Source organism: Grammomys surdaster, unplaced genomic scaffold (genome assembly GCF_004785775.1).
Source record: "Grammomys surdaster isolate TR1022 unplaced genomic scaffold, NIH_TR_1.0 210, whole genome shotgun sequence".
NCBI lineage: Eukaryota > Metazoa > Chordata > Mammalia > Rodentia > Muridae > Grammomys > Grammomys surdaster.
Window position 1 is genome coordinate 120,454 of NW_021604655.1, and position 21,730 is coordinate 142,183.

The 21,730-nt window shown below is 45.9% G+C and overlaps 1 pseudogene; it reads left to right on the forward strand.

Moving 5' to 3' along the window:
• The first annotated feature begins 13,341 nt into the window (after positions 1-13,341).
• Positions 13,342-13,459, forward strand: LOC114624833 (annotated as a pseudogene).
• The last annotated feature ends 8,271 nt before the right edge of the window (positions 13,460-21,730 follow it).

Consider the following 21,730-nt stretch of genomic DNA (forward strand, 5'->3'; position numbering starts at 1 on the left):
GTTCTTTGTGGCATATAGCTGTTCAGTGTTGCCATGGATGTGTGGAAGAGCTGTGATCCACTGCTGTGGGAATGTAAATTTGTAAAACTTTGGTAGGTAATTGTCAGTGTTGACATAAACTTTAATCCAGTAAATTAGGTCTTTTTCCTATAGAACCTTCACATGAGTACACACTGTGTAAAAAGATACTCATGAAAAACTGGGGGCTGGAGAGATGGGATTTAATCTCAGCAGTTAAGAGCACTGGCTGCTCTTTCAGAGGTCCTGAGTTCAATTCCCAGCAACCACATGGTAGCTCATAACCATCTGTGATGGAATCCAGTGCTCTCTTCTGGTGTACCTGAAGGCAGCAACATTGTATTCATATACATAACATAAATATTAAAAAAAAAAAACTAAGACTGGAAAAAGGATTCAGTGGTTAAGAACACTGCTCTTCCAGAGGTCCTAAGTTCAATTCCCAGTAACCATATGGTGGCTCACAACCATCTGTAATGAGATCTGATGCCCTCTTCTGCTGTGTCTGAAGACAGCATACAGTGTACTCCTATACACAAAGTAAAATTAATCTTAAAAAAAATAATGAAAAACTGCTAACAACCCACCCAAAAGCTGGTAGCAAACAACTAATAGAGTATATGCACACTGAAACACATTAATGCTGAGAAGGACATGGTGGCCCACATCTGTAATCCCAGCACTCCAGATGAGAAAGCAAGTGGATGGAAAGTTTGAGATTACCCTGGTTCCAGACCATCGACTTACAAAAAGAAAAACAAAAACGGGTGGTAGTAGTGCTCACCTTTAATCCCAGCACTCAGTATGAAGAGGCACGTGGATCTCTTAAGTTTGAGGCCAGCCTGATCTAGCAAGCATCAACTGTGTTACAGAACAGCCAGGGCTGCATAGAGAAACCCTGTCTGGAAAAACAAAACCAACTAAACAAAAAAATTGACATGCAAAGTCATTGTTCTGTAAATGTATGTGTAACAAGTGAATATTTAAAAAATAAAAATAAAAATAAAAAACTTGTTTTTCCAAACAAGATTTCTCTATGTAGCCCTGGCTGTTCTGGAACTCAGCTGACCTTGAACTCAGAATCTGACTGCCTCCTTCTGTGCTGAGATGAAAGTGTACACCACCACTGCCCAGTGTACAGAAGCTTTGTGTCATGTTCATGTGTTGTCAATACATCTGGGAGGATTCTTCCAAATATAATGTTATGGAGGAGACAAGTGGGAGAAGGCACTTTGCACTGTATAATTTTGTGTTCTCTGATTTTTTTATAGAAATACATTCATGTATTATCTATGTGTATTTTTAATTACACATAACACCTTATAAACAGTCCTATGCAGACATTCAGGCTCACATCTGTAATCCCAACATTCTAGAGGCTAAAGTGACAAATAACAAAGCCAGTCTGGGCTACATAGTAAGACCTGTCTTAAAAAACAACACCATATTCAGTAATTAAAGATGAGGCTTGTCTCTCTAATCTCAGCCTACCCTGATCCTGTGTTTATAAATAAGATCTGGTATCTGGTCATCTGTTGTAAACAGCTGCCAGGCTCTTCTGGCTTCTTGCCAGGCTAACTGGAGAATTCGTGATCCCACCTATTCCAAGAAGAGAATCAGCCTCTTGCCTTTCTGCATCCCAAGTTCAGACACCTTACTATGCTGGCCAGCTTTGATCTGCCCCCACTATGCAAGTACCAATCCTGGGCTTTGCTTAGTAGGGCAACAGATAAGTTGTAGTTGAGGTTGAGCCATTTTGTAAAGCCCTTAGTACCACCCTGAAAAGGATTCCTATATTCTGGGGACATGCCTGGGACATTGAAGACTACAGAGCCATAAGACTGCATTTCTGTGAGCCCTGTGTTAGTGGCAGAAGGGAGGAGAGAGAAACTCCTGTTTGGACACACCAGGAGGTGGCTACACTGTGTGCCTCTCTCTGGTTAGGTATTAGATGAGATTAGATTTGTATTGTAGCTGCAGGTATAACTTCTGAGAGCACTGGACATTGGACCTAAGGTCTCTGCTTTGGGTGTGATGGCACAAGTCTTTAATACCAGCACTGGGGAGGCAGAGGCAACCCTAGTCTACAAGAACGAGTACCAGGACAGCCAGAGTGACACAAAGAAATGGTGTCTTGGAAAAAAAAAAAAGTACTCTAGCAAAAAGGTCCCAGGCTCAGCCATGAAGGAAGTGTGGACAATTAAGTGTGGACAAGCAAGTGTGTTTCTGAATCCAGTCATGTTCTATCTGAGCCATTAACTGTTACCTCTTTGTTACTCAGGCAGGGTCAGATGTGAGAGAGCTATCTAAAGACAAAGCATGAGCATTGCCAGTTAGGCATCTTGCCCTGATTCTTCGGGCAACTACTGGACATTGGTTGAGTGCCGGCCAGCATCATTTTACCCTCTGGTCTCCTGGGGAGGGGGGGTTTGGGAGAAACACCTGGATGACCATAAAGATATAGTAACAGGCCAGGCATAAGGTGCAGTAGGACAAACCTCTAACCCAGAGCCAAAGGGTCGCCTTCCTGAAGCAAATGATGTAAAAACTGACCGCAAAGGAGGGAACTTGGTTTCACTCTGCTATTACTTGGGTCAAAGGGCAGCTAAAGGTTCTCTTAAGTGTTTCATCCCTCTTGTGAAAACAAAGGCACCTCCAGCATTTGAGGACACTTTTAATCTTTTTTTTTTTTTTTTTTTTTGGTTTTTGGTTTTTCAAGACAGGGTTTCTCTGTGTAGTCCTGGCTGTCCTGGAGCTCACTCTGTAGACCAGGCTTGCCTCGAACTCAGAAATCCGCCTTTCTCTGCCTCCCAAGTGCTGGGATTAAAGGCGTGCGCCACCACTGCCCAGCCACTTTTAATCTTGATGTAACAGATTATTTGTGACTCATCCTGAGAGTCATTCTTTGTCTTCGTAGCCCACAGCACTACCTGACAGCTTTTATTCACCCATTATTTGTGTCCTCCAGAGAATAAACTCCCCAAAGCACTCTCTTTTGGAGTTGCTTCCCTGACTCCTGACACAGTATGCCATGCATAGGAGCTGCTCAGGTGAAGAAAACCCCCCTTGGTCATAGTCTTGGCATGACACTGATCCCACAAAACTCTTTGCAGATCCGTAGCCGTGAGAGAGCAACAACACCGACTGGGTTTCTGTTGGGAGCCACATTCGCCATTTGACAATGGCGCGGCTCCGTGAGGGAGCCGTGAATGAAAGTGCGCCTGCACAGGGCGCGCTGGCTTCCGGCTCTCTGGTTTTAGTCAGAGCCAAGCTGAGTGTGCGCATGCGCAAGGCGTGAAAATTAATATGTTAATTAGGCATCACTTAAGGAGCCAATGAGCATGCGGCACGTTCTCCCAGGACTCTATATAAGCCGTGGGTTCTGGGGCTCGGGGTCCTTCGCCACTACCATCTAAGAGAGCTGTAACACCATCTAAAAGAGCTGTAACAAGTAAACTGCTGTCAGAAGAATCCTGAGTGAGGCGTTCGCGTCACAGGTTTCCTGTGTTTTCAAGCCAGCCTCTTTTGTTGTTACTGTTGGTGGGGTTGTGGGAGAAAAGCCACCTTGGGCATCACTATCAGAACCCAAGTGCTCAGGCCCTGAGGCAAGGAGCATGTCAAACAGAAAACAGCCAACTGCAGGAAGCAGCTCCTAGCCTCCAGGAAGTAGAATCAGGAAAAGGGACCAGAATACAGTGGCAGTCTTCTTTCCTCCTGTACTTCCTTCCCCCTGTGGTCTTAGCCGCTTTGTGTTTGCTGCCTTAGTTCAACTCTGATCATTTTACTTACACGGGGCTGTGTGCCCCAGACCAGTTACCTATGATGAAGGAGGCAGAGATGCTTGATAACACATAGGACCTAGCTCTTCAAAACCCAAAGGAAGGACAATGGATGGAGAAAGGAGGGGATTGCTGGAAGAAATGATTGACACATCTGACCACAGTCATCGTACAATCCTCCTTTTAGACTGATGTGCTGGAAGACATTAAGCCCAGGTTACTGGTTCAGAGATGATAGACATGGAACCTGTCCAACCCCCTTAACTAATGGCTACTTACAGGCCTTCCCCCAAACAAACCCCCTTCGGGCGCCCACATAGCACCCCTTAGGCACTATTTGGAGGTTGGAAATGAGGTTGAGGCATCTGGTGTCCCCACAGTCCCATTGCTCTGGAGACTAGAAGCAATTGAGGTGCTTTCAGCCAGAAAAATATAATTTAAGGGCTTGGCATCTGGCTGGGAGCTGAGAGATGTGTTGCCATGGAGATGCCTTGCTTCATTTAACAGCAGCACATCCACACAGAGGCACACTCGGCACCCTGTCAGCAGCCCCCATGGAGCATGCACACACCTCTGGCAGAAATAGGTCTGCAAGAGGCAGAGGCCATTCCCAGCACCCTCCTCCCTATCATAGATACCCATACTCCTTCTCACCCTTTCCTGAAAGGCCTCAGCCAATCACCTCCATGCAGCATAAAGCACTCTAGGGACAGTAGAGTGACATATGACTGCAAATTCTCTTCACTAATCTTATGCAACATAGAAAGCCACTGGGTCCATACACTTTTCTGGTGGCCCCAGAATGCAGCTGTATCATCGCCCTCATAAGTTTATCGTGTATATCTTCTCCAGCTCTTTAATAAAGCCCAGAAGACAACATTCAGGGAGAAGAGTGTAGCAGTCACCACATCCAAATGTTTCTCTATTTGCTTAAGAGAACAGAGGTTAACTTCTCTGGACAGCCCAGAGGACCAAAGCCCCACAATTACCCAGAAGGCCCTAGGTGACTCAAGCCCTGCAGTGGACATCCATTTTAGGAAGAGGTAAGTAAATAAGGCTCAGCTGTACAAGTCTGTAGTCTATGGAAGCTTACAGAGCTAAGCAATCCATATATGATCATGTGAATATATTTCATCATGAAATGACATGCATGTAAATAGGAGGCATATGAAGGAGTCTGAAACACATAGGATTAATAGAGGGGTGATGGGAACTGTTTCAGCTAACTATCCTTAAACGTCACTGCATGAAACAATGGTTTATCTTTCCAAGCCTGTGAGTCAGTGAAGGAGTTCCCAAGAGCTCATGTACACTGCTGCCAGTAGGCTGCATGGGTCTCCCTCTGTATGGCCCTTCCTCATACTGTGGTGCAATCAGCTTCCTGGGGACCCCAAGACTATGAAAGCAGAACCATCAGGACTCTCGAAGGTCGAGGCACTGGTCTTCACCCAAATCCCATCAGATACATCCTACTGGTCAAAATTCAGACCGATCTTTCAAAAGAAAGGAAAATAACCTCTTTTTTTTTTAAGATTTATTTGTTTATTTTATATATTTGTGAGTACACGTAGCTGTCTTCAGACACACCAGAAGAGGGCATTAGAACCCATTATAGATGGTTTTGAGCCAGTATATGGTTGCTGGGATTTGAACTCAGGACCTCTGGATGAGCACTCAGTGCTCTTAACCGCTGAGCGGTCTCTCCAGCCCAGGATATAACCTGTTGGTGCCACAAAGAGCACAGTCACATCACAAAGGGGCATGTGGACTGGGATGGGAAGAATCTGTAGACATTAGCTTGATCTGCCAGCCCTTTAGCTTCATTTTTTTCATCAGAAATAGGTGTGTATGTATGTACATTGTCACTGAGTGACAAGGGATAAATAATGGGATTTTTTACTCTCTGCTAACCAGTTATCAATGCTCGAGCAATTGTGTACTCAAAGAAAAGCCAGATGTGGTGGTACATGACTTTAATGGAAGGCTGAGGCCAGGGGATTGCAAGCTCCAAGCCAATCTGGGCTGTAAAGTGAGATTCTGCTTAAAAAAAAAAATTAAAGAAAGAAAATGTCAAAAAAAAATAAGTAAATAAAAATAAAAAGCCGGGCAGTGGTGGTGCACACCTTTAATCCCAGCACTTGGGAGGCAGAGGCAGGCAGATTTCTGAGTTCGAGGCCAGCCTAGTCTACAGAGTGAGTTCCAGGACAGCCAGGGCTACACAGAGAAACCCTGTCTCGGAAAAAAACAAAAAACAAAAAACAAAAAAAACAAAAAACAAAAAAAAAGAAAGAAAAGAAAATCTCAGATCCACAGCCCTGTCCATAAAATAGAATGGTCCTCCCTGATAAGGACTTTTTGTTTGTTCTTATGTATGTGAGTACCCTGTTGCTCTGTTCAGACACATGAGAAGAGGGCATCATTGGATCCCGTTACAGGTAGTTGTGAGCCACCATGTGGTGCTGGTAATTAAACTCAAGACCTCTGGAAGAGCAGCCAGTGCTCTTAACCACTGAGCCATCTCTCCAGCCCAAGGTCTTCATTAAACTGATTTTACATTTGTATGCTATTCCCACTGAGTTGATCTGCTCTATGTGTGTGGATGATCTAACAAACCTCCAGGCTCGGGGAAAGAAGACAGGCAGAAAACAAAATCCCTAGTTTCAAAGCAACAAGTTAAAGAGACATGGACACAACTCACTGGTGGGGCACTTGCCTGGTGTACTTGAGGCCCTGGACTTCATCCCTGATACCACAACAACACCAAAGGGGGCAAGTCTGAAACATCATGACAATGGCCACTGAGTCGTGAGCAAGGGCCTAGTCTGTAGAGCAGGATGTCAGTAAGTGTTCCTAGGACACCATAGAGAGAGGCAGGAGAGTACAGCTGTTGAATACAGGGATGGAGAAGGGCACCAATCCCGTGGGGGAGAAGGTGTCAGGTGCATGAAAGGCCCCCAAGGGAAGGGGAGAATCTGAAAGAGATTCCTTTTTCCTCATGGCACTCAGCTTTCCATTATTGTAACAAACAGCTGCAATCCCTTATAAAGAGGAGAGACCCCTGGCCCACAGGTTTGAAGGTTGAAGTCTGTCCTTTCAAGGAGGACATCATGACAAAGTATTATGGAGTTAAAGCCCTCACCTCAGAGAAGAGATGCAGGGGAAAGGGGAGGGGAGAGGAGGAGAGGAAAATGGGGCCTCAAAATACACTTTAAACATGTACCCCAATGATCTAACAAACTTTCAGAAGGTCCTACTCCCCAAAAGTCCAGAGTCCCCAATAACATTGTCCCAGGGAGCAAGCTTTTGCACAAAGGCTTTGGGGGACTTCTTAGTAATAGAACTTAAACAAAGCTCCTCACACTTCCTTCCCATGAAGACAGTTTAATTGATAGGATTTCTGGAACTTTCTACCTCATTGCTCCTTCCTTCCCTGGTGGATATAGTAGAGGAACAAGAGATTCCTCACTCTTGATTTGGGACTAATACCTGGGCAACCTTGTCTCTCACAGCCACAAGCACACCTACTCAGATGTGGTGCCTCCTCATCTATTTCTAGGGTTCCTTGGGACTGTGTGAGCAAGGCTCAATGGCTGAAGACCTATGACCACATCCTGTGTCTGGCTCTTATCAATTAAAGAGGTATTTTTCTACTCTCAGGGTCAGCTTTTTATTATTGTTTCTTGTTCAGAAACCTAAGAAGGGGGCTGGAGAGATGGCCAGTGGTTAAGAGAACTGGCTGCTCTTCCAGGGGACCTGGGGTTCAATTCCCAGCATCCACATGGCAGAGCAAACTCTGTAGCTCCAATTCCAATTCCAATTCCAAGGATCTGGCACCTTCACAGACATACATACAGGCAAAACACCAATGCACATAAAATAAAAATAAATCTGAAGAAGAAGAAGGAGGAAGAGGAGGAAGAGGAAGAGGAGGAGGAGGAGGAGGAAGAGAAGGAGGAGGAGGAGGAGGGGCTGGAGGGATGGCTCTGCAGTTAAGAACACTGGCTGCTCTTCCAGAGGTCCTGAGTTCAGTTCCCAGCAACCACATAGTGGCTCACAACCATCTGTAATGGGATCTGATGCCCTCTTCTGGTGTGTCTGAAAACAGCTACAGTGTAGTAATATAAATAAAATAAATACATCTTAAAGGAAGAAAGAGAAGGAAGGAAGGAAGGAAGGAAGGAAGGAAGGAAGGAAGGAAGGAAGGAAGGAAGGAAGGTGCTCTTTATTGAGAGTCCTCTGGAAGCCTGTAATAATGATTATTTATAACTGTGTGATTGGCCAATCAGCCCAGTTAGTGACCTCAACTCTAAGCAACTTACCAAGCTTGTACGTAAAGTTCAGTGTCTCTTGAGAAAGGCTGATGCCAGGCAGTGGTGGCACACATCTTTAACCGCAGCATTCAGGATCTCTGAATTTGAGGCTTGCCTAGTCTACAGAGGGAGTTTTAGGACAGCCAGTGCTACACAGAGAAACCCTGTATCGAAACAGACAAACAAACAAACAGAAAAGCCAAACAAACACAAAGACCAAAAAAAATTAGAAGAGAAAGTCTGTCAGGGGCACAATATACAGATGGGGTATTCGGGTCAGGGTCACTCCCCCCCCCCAAAGAGTTCTCAAGCTGCAAGGGTATTAGAGGCATTGGAAGCTCCTGAGACAGGACTACTGACTTCCAGCCTGGCTATTGACAGAGGCATTAGCTCTGCATCACATGGGTCTTTCCACAGGCTAGCCTCAGTGTCCACAGGAAGTGGCATTTGTCTTCTCTTGAGCCATGAACCAAGTGGCAAAGGGGAGGAGGAAGCCAGAGCACCTTTTATCTAGTTTCTAACTTTGACTTATGGACACTTCCGCTTTCGCTTTTAGGTCAGCAGTTAAACATAGCCCAGGAAGGAAAATGGGAGCACCTTCGTTTGTTGGGAGCAAAGAACCACAGAGCCCTCAACAAAAGAAAGGCAAAGACTTTAGCACTGAGGTGGAGCTCAGTGCTAAAGTTCTTGCTTAGCACGGGTAAAAACCTGTGTTTAATCCCCATTACAAAGAAAATGAAAGGGGAAGAGAGGTCATAGGAAGGGAGAAGAGAGGGAGGAGAAGGGAAGGGAGCAAAGAGGTGATGGGAGAGGGTGGGGTGGGATGCTGCAATATCCGTTTGCTTCAGAGTGAGTGTAAAATGATACATATCCTTACATAGCCTTAGGTTCTCTGTTGAGGTCTGGCCTTGCTGTCTACTGTAATACTAAGTGTGGGCCCCCAAGACATGGAGTCTGCACATAGTATCACCAAGTGACACTTGTGACCCAAGTTATTTCTGATTGGTAAGTAAAGATGCAGACAGCCAATAGTTGGGCAGAAGGGACATAGGTGGGGGTTAGGATTTTCAGTCTTGAGGTCAGAGGAGAACCACGAGGAGAACGTGAAGGAAGGAGAAGCCACCATGGCTAGGAGTCAAGAAAACATGGTCCCAAGGGCTGGCCAATCAGAGTTAAGAGCAGCCCAGATGAAACATAGTAAGTAATAACTTGGGGTTATCGATAAGAAAGTAGATTCTAATAGCATAGAGGGTAGATATCCGGCCAGCTCTAGTGCTGACTAAGGCTTATTGTAAATACAAAGGTTGTGTGTGTTTTTCAACCTAGAATTAAATGATCAAGGCGGGGTAGAAATTTCAGGACTAAGAATGTCTACAATAGTTCTCTCGGTGAAGATGCCACCTCCTCTAGACACACTCCTCCATGGACTCAATGGAAGTTTTCACTCAATGCCCTTGACAAGCCTTCTAGACTGTCCTCTGGACTCCAGAACTCCAGTATTTTGTTCCCAAGAGACCTAACTCTGCTTCTTCCACTTGGGCAGGCCTTGTCTTAAGATTTATCTTTCCACTAGTCTGCCCCATGGGCCCAAGAGGCCCTCTGTATCAGTGGGAGTGTCTGTTGTGTTTTATAAAAAAGAAGAGGAAGTCAGGGGTATGTTTGGTAGAGTAAGGTATGGTGTGGGGGATGGGGGAAGGGGGTACCTCTTGGGGGCCATGCTGAGGCAGCCCTTCCCCCTGAGGGACCAGCCATACAACGGATATAGTATGGAATCGTTTATTTAGGGTATGGGAAAGGGAGTTGGGAAGGGAGTGGGGGGGAGGGAGAGGGAGAGAGAGAAGAGAGGAGTAGAGGCCAGCCATGAACACATGGAGGGGGGAAGGGAAAGTGGCAGAGAGGGATGAGGGTAAGAGAGTAGGAGAGTAAGACAGTAAGAGGGTAAGAGAGTGAGGAGGGAGCAAGCAGCCCCTTTTATACTGAGTCAGGCATATCTGGCTGTTGCCAGGTAACTGTGGGACAGAGTCTAGAAGAAATGCTAACAGTGTCTACACATGGCACATAGGGATACAATGAAAAGTAGGTTTTGCTGAAAGCTTACAGTATACCAAGGACCAGGTTTCCACAGCACATCAGGGGACCTTCCGCTTCTTCTCACCCTTCTGGATAATCCAGCAAATCCACCTCTGCTTGTGTAAGTAGGGCTCTGGCCACCTCGGTTGTCCACTTTCTCCTGTGTAGGACTGGACACTCCTCAAGTGGCCAATGAAGCGCCACTTCTGAGCACAAGTCTCCCTCTAGTGGCCATTCAAGGGACAGCAGGCAAGCTCCTTGCTCCTCGGCAGAATGGACGACGGAAAACCTTTCCACTTTCCAAAACACCTATCTTGCCTCTCATCCTTTGCTTAGAACCCTTAAAGACAAAGATTCGAAGCTTCAAAGCTCCAAAGCTCTCCCTTTCTCCATAGGCCTTTGAGGGAAAAAAAAAAAACAGCAAAAGGCCTATAGCCTGGTCAGTACTGTAGTAGAAGGGCAGGACACAGCAATACCCCTGGCTCACACCGGGGCCCTTCAACTTTTTCCAACACCACTTAGACTTAGCATCCACCATACACACACACACACACACACACACACACACAGAGAGAGAGAGAGAGAGAGAGAGAGAGAGAGAGAGTCTCTGTTTGCACATACCACACATCCCTGTGCTTAAGTCATGCTTTTCATGAACGCATCTCGGATGCCTGTCTTCTTTGTCTAGTCCTACACATCCAGCTTCTTTCTGTCACTAAGGTTCATGTCACAGCTTCGTGAAGCTTTCTCTGATCCCTGTGGAAGTGTAGTTGTCCTCGCTGGATTCCCCAAAGGTTTTATTTATTATTTTCTTATTTTTTTAGAACGATTGCTGACATTTATGGGATACAACATTTCTGTCTCTGTGCTTGACAGGTACTGTCTCATTGAAGACCTTCACTAGCTATAAAAGCCAGATGCTGCTTACCCCCGAGGTGCCAAATGCTAGCTGTTGACTGACACTGTCACCCCCTAACCCACAGCTCCTAACATAGGCATCTTTGTTCTATTCCACCAGGGCCTCCAGTGAGAACCACAGTTCCTGGCCTCTGAGTTTCCCACCTGGAAACCCCTCCAGCCTGTCAGCCTGTGTCTGGGGCCTGGGCAGTTCACAGTCCATTTCCTGAGCAAAATGACAGACCAAAAGCGTTGGCTTTGCCTACTATGTCTCTTATTTCTCTCAGATCGTTTTGTTTTGAACCTTGAATCCCAAGGTAAGAAACCCAGTTGCCCCCATGAAGCCAGTCAGACACAATTAATAGGGTAAGAAAGAAACTCTGGACTTTACATGTACTGTAAGTCCAAAACACTCAGCTAAGAGTAATAAACAGAAGCCAGGTGGAGGTACGTACCTTTAATCCCAGCACTCCGGAGGCAGAGGCAGGTAGACTTCTGAGTTTGAGACCACCCTGGTCTACAGAGTGATTTCCAGGACAGCCAGGGCTACACAGAGAAACCCTGTCTGGAAAAACAAAACAAAATAAATAAATAAATAAATAAAGAAAGAAAGAAAGAAAGAAAGAAAGAAAGAAAGAAAGAAAGAAGGAAAGCAAGCAAGCAGAGAACAATGCCAGGAGGGGGTGGGGCGTTGCTTCATTTGCAACATTGGAGAGGGAGATAAGGTTAACTCTCCAGTCCTTCTCACAGGCTTCAGTACTTTCTCTGGCTGCTGCATAAATTAGGAGGGGTCTGGGGCTCAAGTGCTGTGTGAAGGGTTAAATCCGAAATGCCCGTAGATAGACAGTTATGGATTCCCACAAGAAACTGATGCATAAAAACTAGGACAGTAGCTGGGCACACGCCTTTAATCCCAGCACTGGGGAGGCAGAAGCAGGTGGATCTCTGTGAGTTCGAGGACAGCCTGGTCTACAGAGTAAGTTCCAGGACTCCCAAGGCACTACACTGAGAAACCATGTCACAAAAACAACAGCAACAACAAAAACAACCAAACAACAACAACAACAACAAAAAAAAAAAAAACACAACCAACCAACCAAAAAACAGGACAGTAGCTTTATCATTTTCTTTTAAAAAAAAAATACACATTTTCAAGATGTATTTTACTTTTAATTATATGTATATGGATGTGTGCCTGTGTGGGGGTGTGCATTCATGTGAGTGCAGTTACTCTTAGAGGCCAAGAGCCAGTATTGGATTCCCTGGAGGTCAAATTACAGGCAGCTGTGAGCAGCCCAACATGGGGGACTGGGCACCACACTTAGTCCTCTGTAAGCACAATATACACACCTAATTGTTGAGCCTGCTCTCCAGGCCCAAGAAATAAAAAATTAAAATGAATTTATTTATTTGTTTGTTTGTTTGCATGTACGAATGTCATAGAGGTCACACGGAGGTCAGAGGACAACTTACAGAGGTCAGCTCTCCCCTTCCCTCAGGTGGGTGCTCAGACTGAACCCGAGTTGCTGTCAGGCACACTAGTTCCTAAATATGGTGCTAAACATTAATTTTTCCTCTTTAGGGGGGCGGGGAGTGTTGGTGTTTGGTTTTTGAAACAACGTTTCTCTGTACTATAGCCCTAACTGTCCTAGAACTCGATCTGTAGACTATAGGCTGGCCTGGAACTCACAGATCCACCTGCCTCGGTCTGTTCCCTAGTGCTGAGATTAAAGGCGTGTGCCGCCATCTCCCCAACGCTTCACTTCTCCAGCACTGTGGGGAGGGCACTGGTTTATGGCCACTCTGCAGATGCTTAGAACACATAAACAGGGACTTGGGACTCAGGACTCAAGCCCAGTTCTTCCTTTCACTAAATCCCTCATCCTGAATTACTCGCTTTTCCAGACTTCCCATCCAACAAACCTGCCTGGGATCTGGACTCAAAGCAAGGTGGAGACTCAGTACACCCCAGGTGTGACCCAGCTTCACCGGAGCCAAGCTCACCGGTGCTGAAAGTCTATTCTCCTGAAGGTTCAACACAAATAGAATGAAGTTACCCAGCACAAGACTTCCAAAGTGGCCGCCATCAGCTTTCAAAATGTTTTTCCTTGTCATTAGTATTTAAAACGCATACATTTCACATAAAAGGTTGATGTGTAACTAAAACCAACAAAAACATCCCCCAACCCCCACCCCAACACATAGCAACACATAGCAACAGCTTGGAGCTGCCCAGCAGGCTGTCTTTTTTTATTTTAATTATTTGGGTCTACAGCCGTAACACCCTGAACGGTCCCATCTCATCTGATCTTGGAAGCTAAGCAGAGTCGGGCCTGGTTAGTACTTGGATGGGAGACCACCTGGGAATACCGGGTGTTGTAAACTTTCCCAGGCCTTTAATCCCAGCATTTGGGAGGCAGAGGCAAGTGGATTTCTGTGTTCGAAGCCAGCCTGGTCTACAGAGTGAGTTCCAGGACAGCCAGGCTACACCGAGAAACCCTGTCTCGGAAAAACCAAAAAAAAAAAAAAAAAAGAAAGAAATTATTTGGTGGCCTTGATTTGAAATTCCTTTTTGCTGCATCATCTGGGTTAGCTGGGAACTATATAATCTAGGCTGGCCTCACACTTATGGTAGGTAGTCCTCCTGTCTCCTAAGTGCTCGGATTGCAAGCCTGGCATGAAGCCAGCTTTGCTCAGCGGTTCCTTTGAAAAGCATGGAGATTCTTCAGTTCTCAGTCCTCTCCCTGGATGCAGCTTTACTGACCCCAGACTGAGGTCCTCACTGTCCTCACCCCACCCTACCACGTGATACATAGCTGAGGATGACCTTGAACCCCTCCTCATCCTCTTGCCCCCATCCCTTCACTACCATAGCCTTGGCTGACCGGGAACTTGTTATATAGACCAGAACTTGCAGTGGTCCTCCTGCCTCTGACCCCAGCATGTATTTGAATTTCAATTCCCACAGTAATTGGTGCAACTACACTTTGGAGTCAGCCGTGGGGTAGATTCCCTCCTATTCCACAACAAGGTAAATGGGAAGACCACATCTCTTCTTGGGTTCTTTTTGAACCCATTTCAGGCCTGGGGCATATCTGCTCATATTCAATTCCTTTTGTTGTTGTTGTTTTGGTGTTTGTTTGTTTGTTTGTTTTTTGAGATAGGGTTTCTCTGTGTAGCCCTGACTGTACTGGAACTCACTCTGTAGACCAGACTAGCCTCGAACTCAGAAACTTGCCTGCCTCTGCCTCCCAAGTGCTGGGACTAACAGCGTGCGCCACCACTGCCAGGCTTCATGTTAAATTCTTTAAGTGGGAGTGCCCAGGAATAAATACTTGCACCCTGAACTCAGGTGAACACCAAGCAACATCCAGATGATCTATCTGAGAACATGTGCTTATAAACCAAGAGTCAGCTAAGCAATGAAAAGTAAATGCCCTCCCTCAGCACTCAAGAAGCAGAGGTAGGAGGATCACTGCAAGTTCAAGACCAATTCGAGTCTACCTAACAAGTTCCAGACCAGCCAAGGGTTGGAGGTTGGAAAGCTGGAGAATCAGGAGTTCAAGATTACCCTCAGCCAGGCGGTGGTGGTGCACACCTTTAATCCCAGCACTTGGGAGGCAGAGGCAGGTGGATTTCTGAGTTCGAGGCCAGCCTGGTCTACAGAGTGAGTTCCAGGACAGCCAGGATTATACAGAGAAACCCTGTCTCGAAAAAAAAAAAACACAAAACAAAACAAAACAACAACAACAACAACAAAAAAGATATATCAAGTCCCAGTCCAACTTGGGCTGCATGACACTCTGTGGTGAAAAACCAGAACCTAAAAGAGTTTAAAAACAAGAGAGAGCAGGGCGCTTATTGGTCATCTTTGTGTGTGGTGATCTACACAGAGAAGTCACACAAGGCAAGGAGCTTCAGAAGCCAAGGGAAGAGGCTTCAGAATAAAACTTTACCAGGCCCTTGATCTTGGATTTCCAGCTTCCAGAGCTGTGAGAAAGAAGTCGCCCCGTGTCTGAGCCATTCCGTTTGTGTTTATTTTATTACAGCATCTCAGGAAGGCTAAGCTCTCTCTGCACTTCAGATATTGGTAGCACCCTGCTGTTTCACAATATCTTACTGCTTCCTGTGGGCTTCTCAGCTCTTCTACCAACAATTCCTGGCATTAAACTCACTCTGTTTGGAGTACTTTTTGTAGTAATATGCTTCTTCTTGGTTGAACCTGTTGTGACTGACTGGCCTCTGAGCACAGCCACTGTCATCACAAGGAAACACCAGCCTGTGCCCTTTTCCACAAGGATCATTCCAGCTGGGGTCGTTGACACAGGAGGGGTGGGGAGGGTCACTGAGTATCCAGTTGTTCTCTAGCACCTGTTATATGCAACCATGCTTTAATTGTACATAGCTTCTGGGAGGGGCTAGAGTATAGGGGGCGGGGCTCATCCCTGCTGGATAAAGTCTTTCCAGGTACAGCCTATTGCCCTGGAGCAGCATCCACACCCCTGTAAGTGACTCCTTACCTGTGTCCTGTAAGGAAGCACAATAAACTTGCTGGTTGCCCAGTTTTTCAATGGAGCCTTAGAAGGGACATATATTCTTTCTCCTTCTGGGAAGAAGTTTTAGCAACAGGACCACTTAATCATTCTTGCATTCCATGGGCTATGTTATATTTAATTATAGTCATGGGAAATACAAGGTGCCACATAAGAATGAATTCTAAGTTAGGGCTGAGAATGCAGCTCAGTGGTACAGACAGCACTTGATTAGTATGTTCAAGATCTCAGCGTTGCAAACAAAAAATAAGATAAAATTATGCTGGCTCATGTTTGAAGCTTAATTACATCCATTTGCCAACTGTGTTGCAATAGTTTCCCTATGCCTTGGTTTCCTCGTCAGCAAAATGGGGACAATACCAAAAGCCATCTAACAGAGCAAATAGTGTGTGCATTGTGTGTGAACCAATAAAAATAGGAGAAAGGACAGAGGCTGGAGAGAAGAAGATGACAGTGTAATTTCCAGTGTTCTCATAATTCACAAAGTGTACGTATGCTTTCTGACAGCACTATGGGCCTCTTGGGATGTGGCCTCGAACTATGTTTATAATCCTCCGAAGTGCTCAGAATGGTGATTAGAAAGTAAGGGCATTTTCATAAGTCACGGTGTTCTTGATTTTGTAATTCCCACAGAATTTCTGTTCTTTCTTCCACACTTCCCAAGGCAAGCCCTGATCTTATCTTTGGTGTCTGGGCTTTTTCCAAGGACTTGGAACTACTCTGGCCTTCCGTCCCCACTCTTACACACCCAATGTTGACCCTAGTGTTTGACCTGATCTCTCATCCAAAGGAAGTACTCAGAACTCCAGAACAAAGATCAGCAAACAATTCCCGTAAAGGGCCAGGCATTCACAGTCCCTGTCGGAACATTCTCCTTCCTCGTTCTTTCCAGCATAAAACAAATCCATTAGTAACAATTCCGTGGAATAAAGGCACAACAGAGGTACACAAGTTCCTTCCTCCTGCATGATCCTCTTAAGAGTGTCCGTGCATTTGTGCGTGTGCACTGCAGTTCCACAACCTGTGACTGAAGTGTTTGCCGAGCCTTCTGTCCAGGAGCAGTGCTGTGGCTGTTTCTCCAGAGAGACTGCGACGTCAACCTGCAAGAATGTGGAGGAAGAGGGAGGGATGCCGGCCAGCCTCCGTTCCCAGAAACCACGCCTGCTGCTCTTCAATCTGGCGTTCCTGATGACTTCCTTCCTCATGCGCATCCTCCTCCAGCTTCGCCAGCACGCAGAGGCCCCTGAGCGGTGCTGGAGGTGGTGCTCTTATCCCCTGGTCCCCTGGTCCTCCTTACCGGTCCCCTTACAAAGGGTCACAGAAGGATTCTGCCACTCTGTCCTTCAGCGTAGTATTCTGGTCCCCGCAGGAACCACTGTCAAGGCTAACCCCAATCTGTTTCGGTGAACTTCTAAAGAGAAAGGATGTCGCCATTAAATGCCTAGGAACACGCAAAACAGGCAGTCCCTTTGCGATGGAAGCCTAAAATAACCAGCTGACCTGATTTTCACCCTCTGTGGGGAGTAGAGGACCGTTGCGGGTGGAGAGACCTGGTCCTCGGGTTTCCTGGTGACAACTGTTTTGTACTCTGGAGCCATTCCCTTCCTTCTTCTTTTATCGTTGTTCTTCCTTATTCCTCAATCAAATCCTTAAGAGCCTGGAAATGAAGCCTATCGGGGTAGAGGATCTCTTAGTTTATGCACGAGTGCGCGGCGCGCGCGCACACACGCGCGCGCACACACAACACACACACACACACACACACACGTAAACAGCTAGAGGCAGGAGGACCAGAAGTTTTGGGGTCATCCCTGGCTACATAGCAATATCCAGCCTGGGCTACAATGAGATTCTGTTTCAAAAGAGACTGAAATTGTCCCCTTAATTGTCACAACTTGTGGGTTGTGACACCTTGTGGGAAGTCAAGTGATGGGGTCACCTTAGACCATGGAAAACACAGATACTTACATTCCATTTCACAACAGTGGCAAAATGACAGTTTTGATGTAGCAACAACAGCTGGGCAGTGGTGGTACAAACCTTTAATCCCAGCACTTGGGAGGCAGAGGCAGGCGGATTTCTGAGTTCGAGGCCAGCCTGGTCTACTGAGTGAGTTCCAGGACAGCCAGGGCTACACAGAGAAACCCTGTGTCAAAACAAACAAACAAAAAAGATTAAAATCTTACACCCCTGGGGTGGGTCTTTCACAGCCAAATTTAAGCACGTGCCTTTACCCTCATGGCCATGCTCACTGGTCCTGGGTGTAGATGACTCAAAGCCAAACCCTCACATTCTCTCTTCTGGGCTTTGGAATGAGGCTCCATTAGTAGTTGTAGGCCTAGTCGCCTAGGATACAGAAAACCCAGACCCGGCTTTCCCTGTGAAATGTTGAGTCAGTGGAAGCTGTTCTGAGGACTGACGCAATCCTTAGAGAAAAGTAGAGGTGAGGCTGGAGGAGCAGCCACATCCAGCAGTGGGACATCTTGCCTGTTCCTACTTCCCCAGTTCAGGAGTAGCTGTTTCTGGGTCCCTCATAGCTCACAGTGAGCATGCCTTGCATCTCCGTTAATTAAAACATACAAGAGACAACCTAAATGATGACTTAAATCCCCAGGACAAGTTGTTTCCTTAGGAAGGATGGAAGAGGGTAGAGCCAGAGCTTAACTCAGCTACGACACTGAGGACCAAGGCTCCGCCATTAATTGGCCTCAATATGCTGGTTTATCATTCAGCTTGTTTTCTCATGGTCTCAGTATAGCTCTCATGGCTTCAGACATCTTGTCCTCACCTCCCGGCATCAAGCAAGAAGGAAAGGAACCAGAATGGAAGGGGCTCAGTTTGTGTCAATAAAGACAAATCTCTCTCAGAGGCCTCACAGAAGGGCGGACTGTGTCTAGGAAGTGGGTCACTGACCTTGTACAAGGAAGGTTGGAGAGTAAAGGTGTGGCAAAGGAGAATTGGATTTCTATTATTACCTTAGCCCAGTTATGAATCACGAGCTGGTAAGACTCCGGTCTGAGAGCAAAGGTTTCCTCTCTGTACCCAAGCAGAATCAGGAGGAGAACGGGAGGGAAGCTGGTGTTATACAGAAAAAAGTACCCGTCACACCTTTCCCTAACTCTCAGTTCCACTAAAGCTAACTTAGCTGTATTTGTTGCTTATAGCCAAGACTCTCAAGTAAGATGTCTGCTGAAGAGGAAAGCCTTCACAAAACAGCTGTACGTCCAGCTACTCCACAGCGCCTGGGAAGGAGGCTATCTTGAGTCTATAAACTCAGAACCAGGCTGGGCGTTATTATAATAGGACTTTATCTCTTTTTAAAAAATGGGCAGGAAGCCAAGCATTGATGGCACACACCTGTAATCCCAGCACTCGGGAGGTAGAGAGGCAGGCAGATCTCTGTGAGTTCCAGAACAGCCAGAGCTACACAGAGAAAAACAAACAAAGGCAGAAAAGTTCACACTGTATTTCCAATGCTTGGGAGGTAGAGACAGGAGAATTCTCAGGATTTTCAGGAGTTCTAGACCACTGTGGAGTACACGAGGCCATATCTTTTTTTTTTTCTTTAATTTTCGAGACAGGGTTTCTCTGAGTAGCCCTGGCTGTCCTGGAACTCACTCTATAGACCAGGCTAGCCTCGAACTCTTGAACTCAGAAATCCCCCTGCCTCTGCCTCCCAAGTGCTGGGATTAAAGGCGTGCGCCACCACTGCCTGTCTACAAGACCATATGTTAAAGGAGGAGGAAGAAGAGGAGAAAAGAAAGGGGGAAAACCTGTAGAGTGGAGGTCGGAGTGGGGTATAACTTATTTGGTGGAGCATAAATGAACCCCAGTTTGAACCCCAGCACTGCATATGCCAGTCATGGCTGTGCGAGCCTGTAACTGCCACACTTGGGAGGCAGGGTAATCAAAGTTCAAGGTACTTACTTTAATTACTTCAAGAACTTAGTAGTCTGAGGCCAGCTTGAAATAGCTGACACTGTCTCAAACAGGATGTGGAGGAGGACAGGTAAACAGGTGGGAGGAAATGCACCCTTCCCCCCTTCTAGTCTGGCTAATCACTCCAGGTCTCTCCTCTTCTTATAGATGGAGTGGGTCCTGACTTAGATGCACACTGGTGTGCCAGGGAGGGATAATGTCAGTGATTCAGCTTGGGGACCTGGTTACTACCTTTTTCCTCTCACCAGGACAGTTTTAGGCAGGCCACCCCTGGTCTGGAGAGGAGGTCCACAATTGTCCTTCACAGTGAAGACACATTCTCTGGGGTCACATGAGAACTTCGGTAAAGGTTACATATGTTTTGACTTTATTTTTCTGAAAATAATTATTTGCATTACAGTAGTTCAAAAAAGTGGGACACAACCAAAACACCCGGTGACATTGTTGTCAGCTACTCAGGTTGTAGGGGTCCAGTAAAAACGAAAAAGTACTAAGACTTTCAAGATATGATGGAGAACCAGTGACTGCAGATCCTGGGCAGCTTGTCCCTACCTTCAGCCGTTTTATTTTCTTCCTATTAATTTATTTATTTATTGAGCGTTGGTGTTTGTATGTCTGTATGAGGGCATCAGATCCACTGGGACTTGAGTTACACACAGCTGTGAGCTGCCATGTGGGATCCGGGAATTGAACCCAGATCCTCTGGAAGAGCAGCCATTGCTCTTAACAGCTGAACCATCTCTCTAGCCCTATATTATTTCTAATTTGGATCAGAATTTTGATGAGGAATGAGATTATTTACTCCATACCAAGGGTCCCAACAACACCTAACAGGAATTTTTGGAGCATCCCTGCCACTCCCGTATCCCACTTCCCACCATTCTCCAGGGCACATCTATCTACAGTCCTCTTGCTCACGACAAAAGAACATAGGCTCACCCAAATTGTTTGTTTTTAAGATTTTCTTATTTTATGTATGTGAGCACATTGTCGATGTCTTCAGACACACCAGAAGAAGGTATCAATCAGATCCCATTACAGATGGTTATGCGTGACCCTGTGGTTGCTGGGAATTGAACTCAGGACCACTGGAAGAACAGTCAGTGCTCTTAACTGCTGAGCCATCTCTCCACCCACCTCACCTGAATACTTTTAATTCAGTCTTTATTTATTTATTTATTTATTTATTTTTGGTTTTTCAAGACAGGGTTTCTCTGTATAGCCCTGGCTGTTCTGGAACTCACTCTGTAGACCAGGCTGGCCTCAAACTCAGAAATCGACCTGCCTCTGCCTCCCAAGTGCTGGGATTGAAGGCGTGTGCTACCACTGCCTGACTAATTCAGTCTTTAAACCTCAGCATTAAAATTACAAAAATGACTGTTCAGAGTATCACCTGATACAGACTTGGGTTCTGATATTTTTCCTCCAGTGTTTGAATCTGTCGCTTATTAACCCTTTAAAACCCCAGTTTTACTCAGAGGTGGTGGTGCACACCTTACTCAGTACTCCTGAGGCAGAGGTAGGTGGATCTCTATGAGTTCAAGTCCAGCCAGGGCTACACAAAGAAACCTTCTCTTTTGAAAAACAGAGACCCAGTTTCCAGCCCGGTGGTGGTGGCAGCACCTGCCTTTAATCCCATCACTTTGAGGCAGACACAGGTGGATCTCTGTGAGTTCAAAGACAGTCTGGTCAGTCTATAGAGTAAGTACCAGGACAGTCAGAACTACACAGAGAAACCCTGTCTCATATAAAAAGGGGGAAAAAATAAAAAGAGGGAAATAAAAGTATTTCACATGTAGTTAGGCTATCTGTGAGTCATCTGTCTCAACTTCTCTGATGTTGGAATTACAGATGTATCCATATTCAGTTCTATCCTTTCTTTTATTTAGTTACTGTTAAGTGTTTTATTTCAATACATACTGAACATGTTGGTATAAACTGGAAATTACAGAGTTTAAAAACCTAGTCCCGCCGGGCAGTAGTGGCGCACACCTTTAATCCCAGCACTTGGGAGGCAAAGGCAGGCGGATTTCTGAGTTTGAGGCCAGCCTGATCTACAGAGTGAGTTCCAGGACAGCCAGAACTACACAGAGAAACCCTGTCTCGAAAAACCAAAACAAACAAACAAACAAACAAAAAAAAACCCCAAAAACAAAAAAACCTA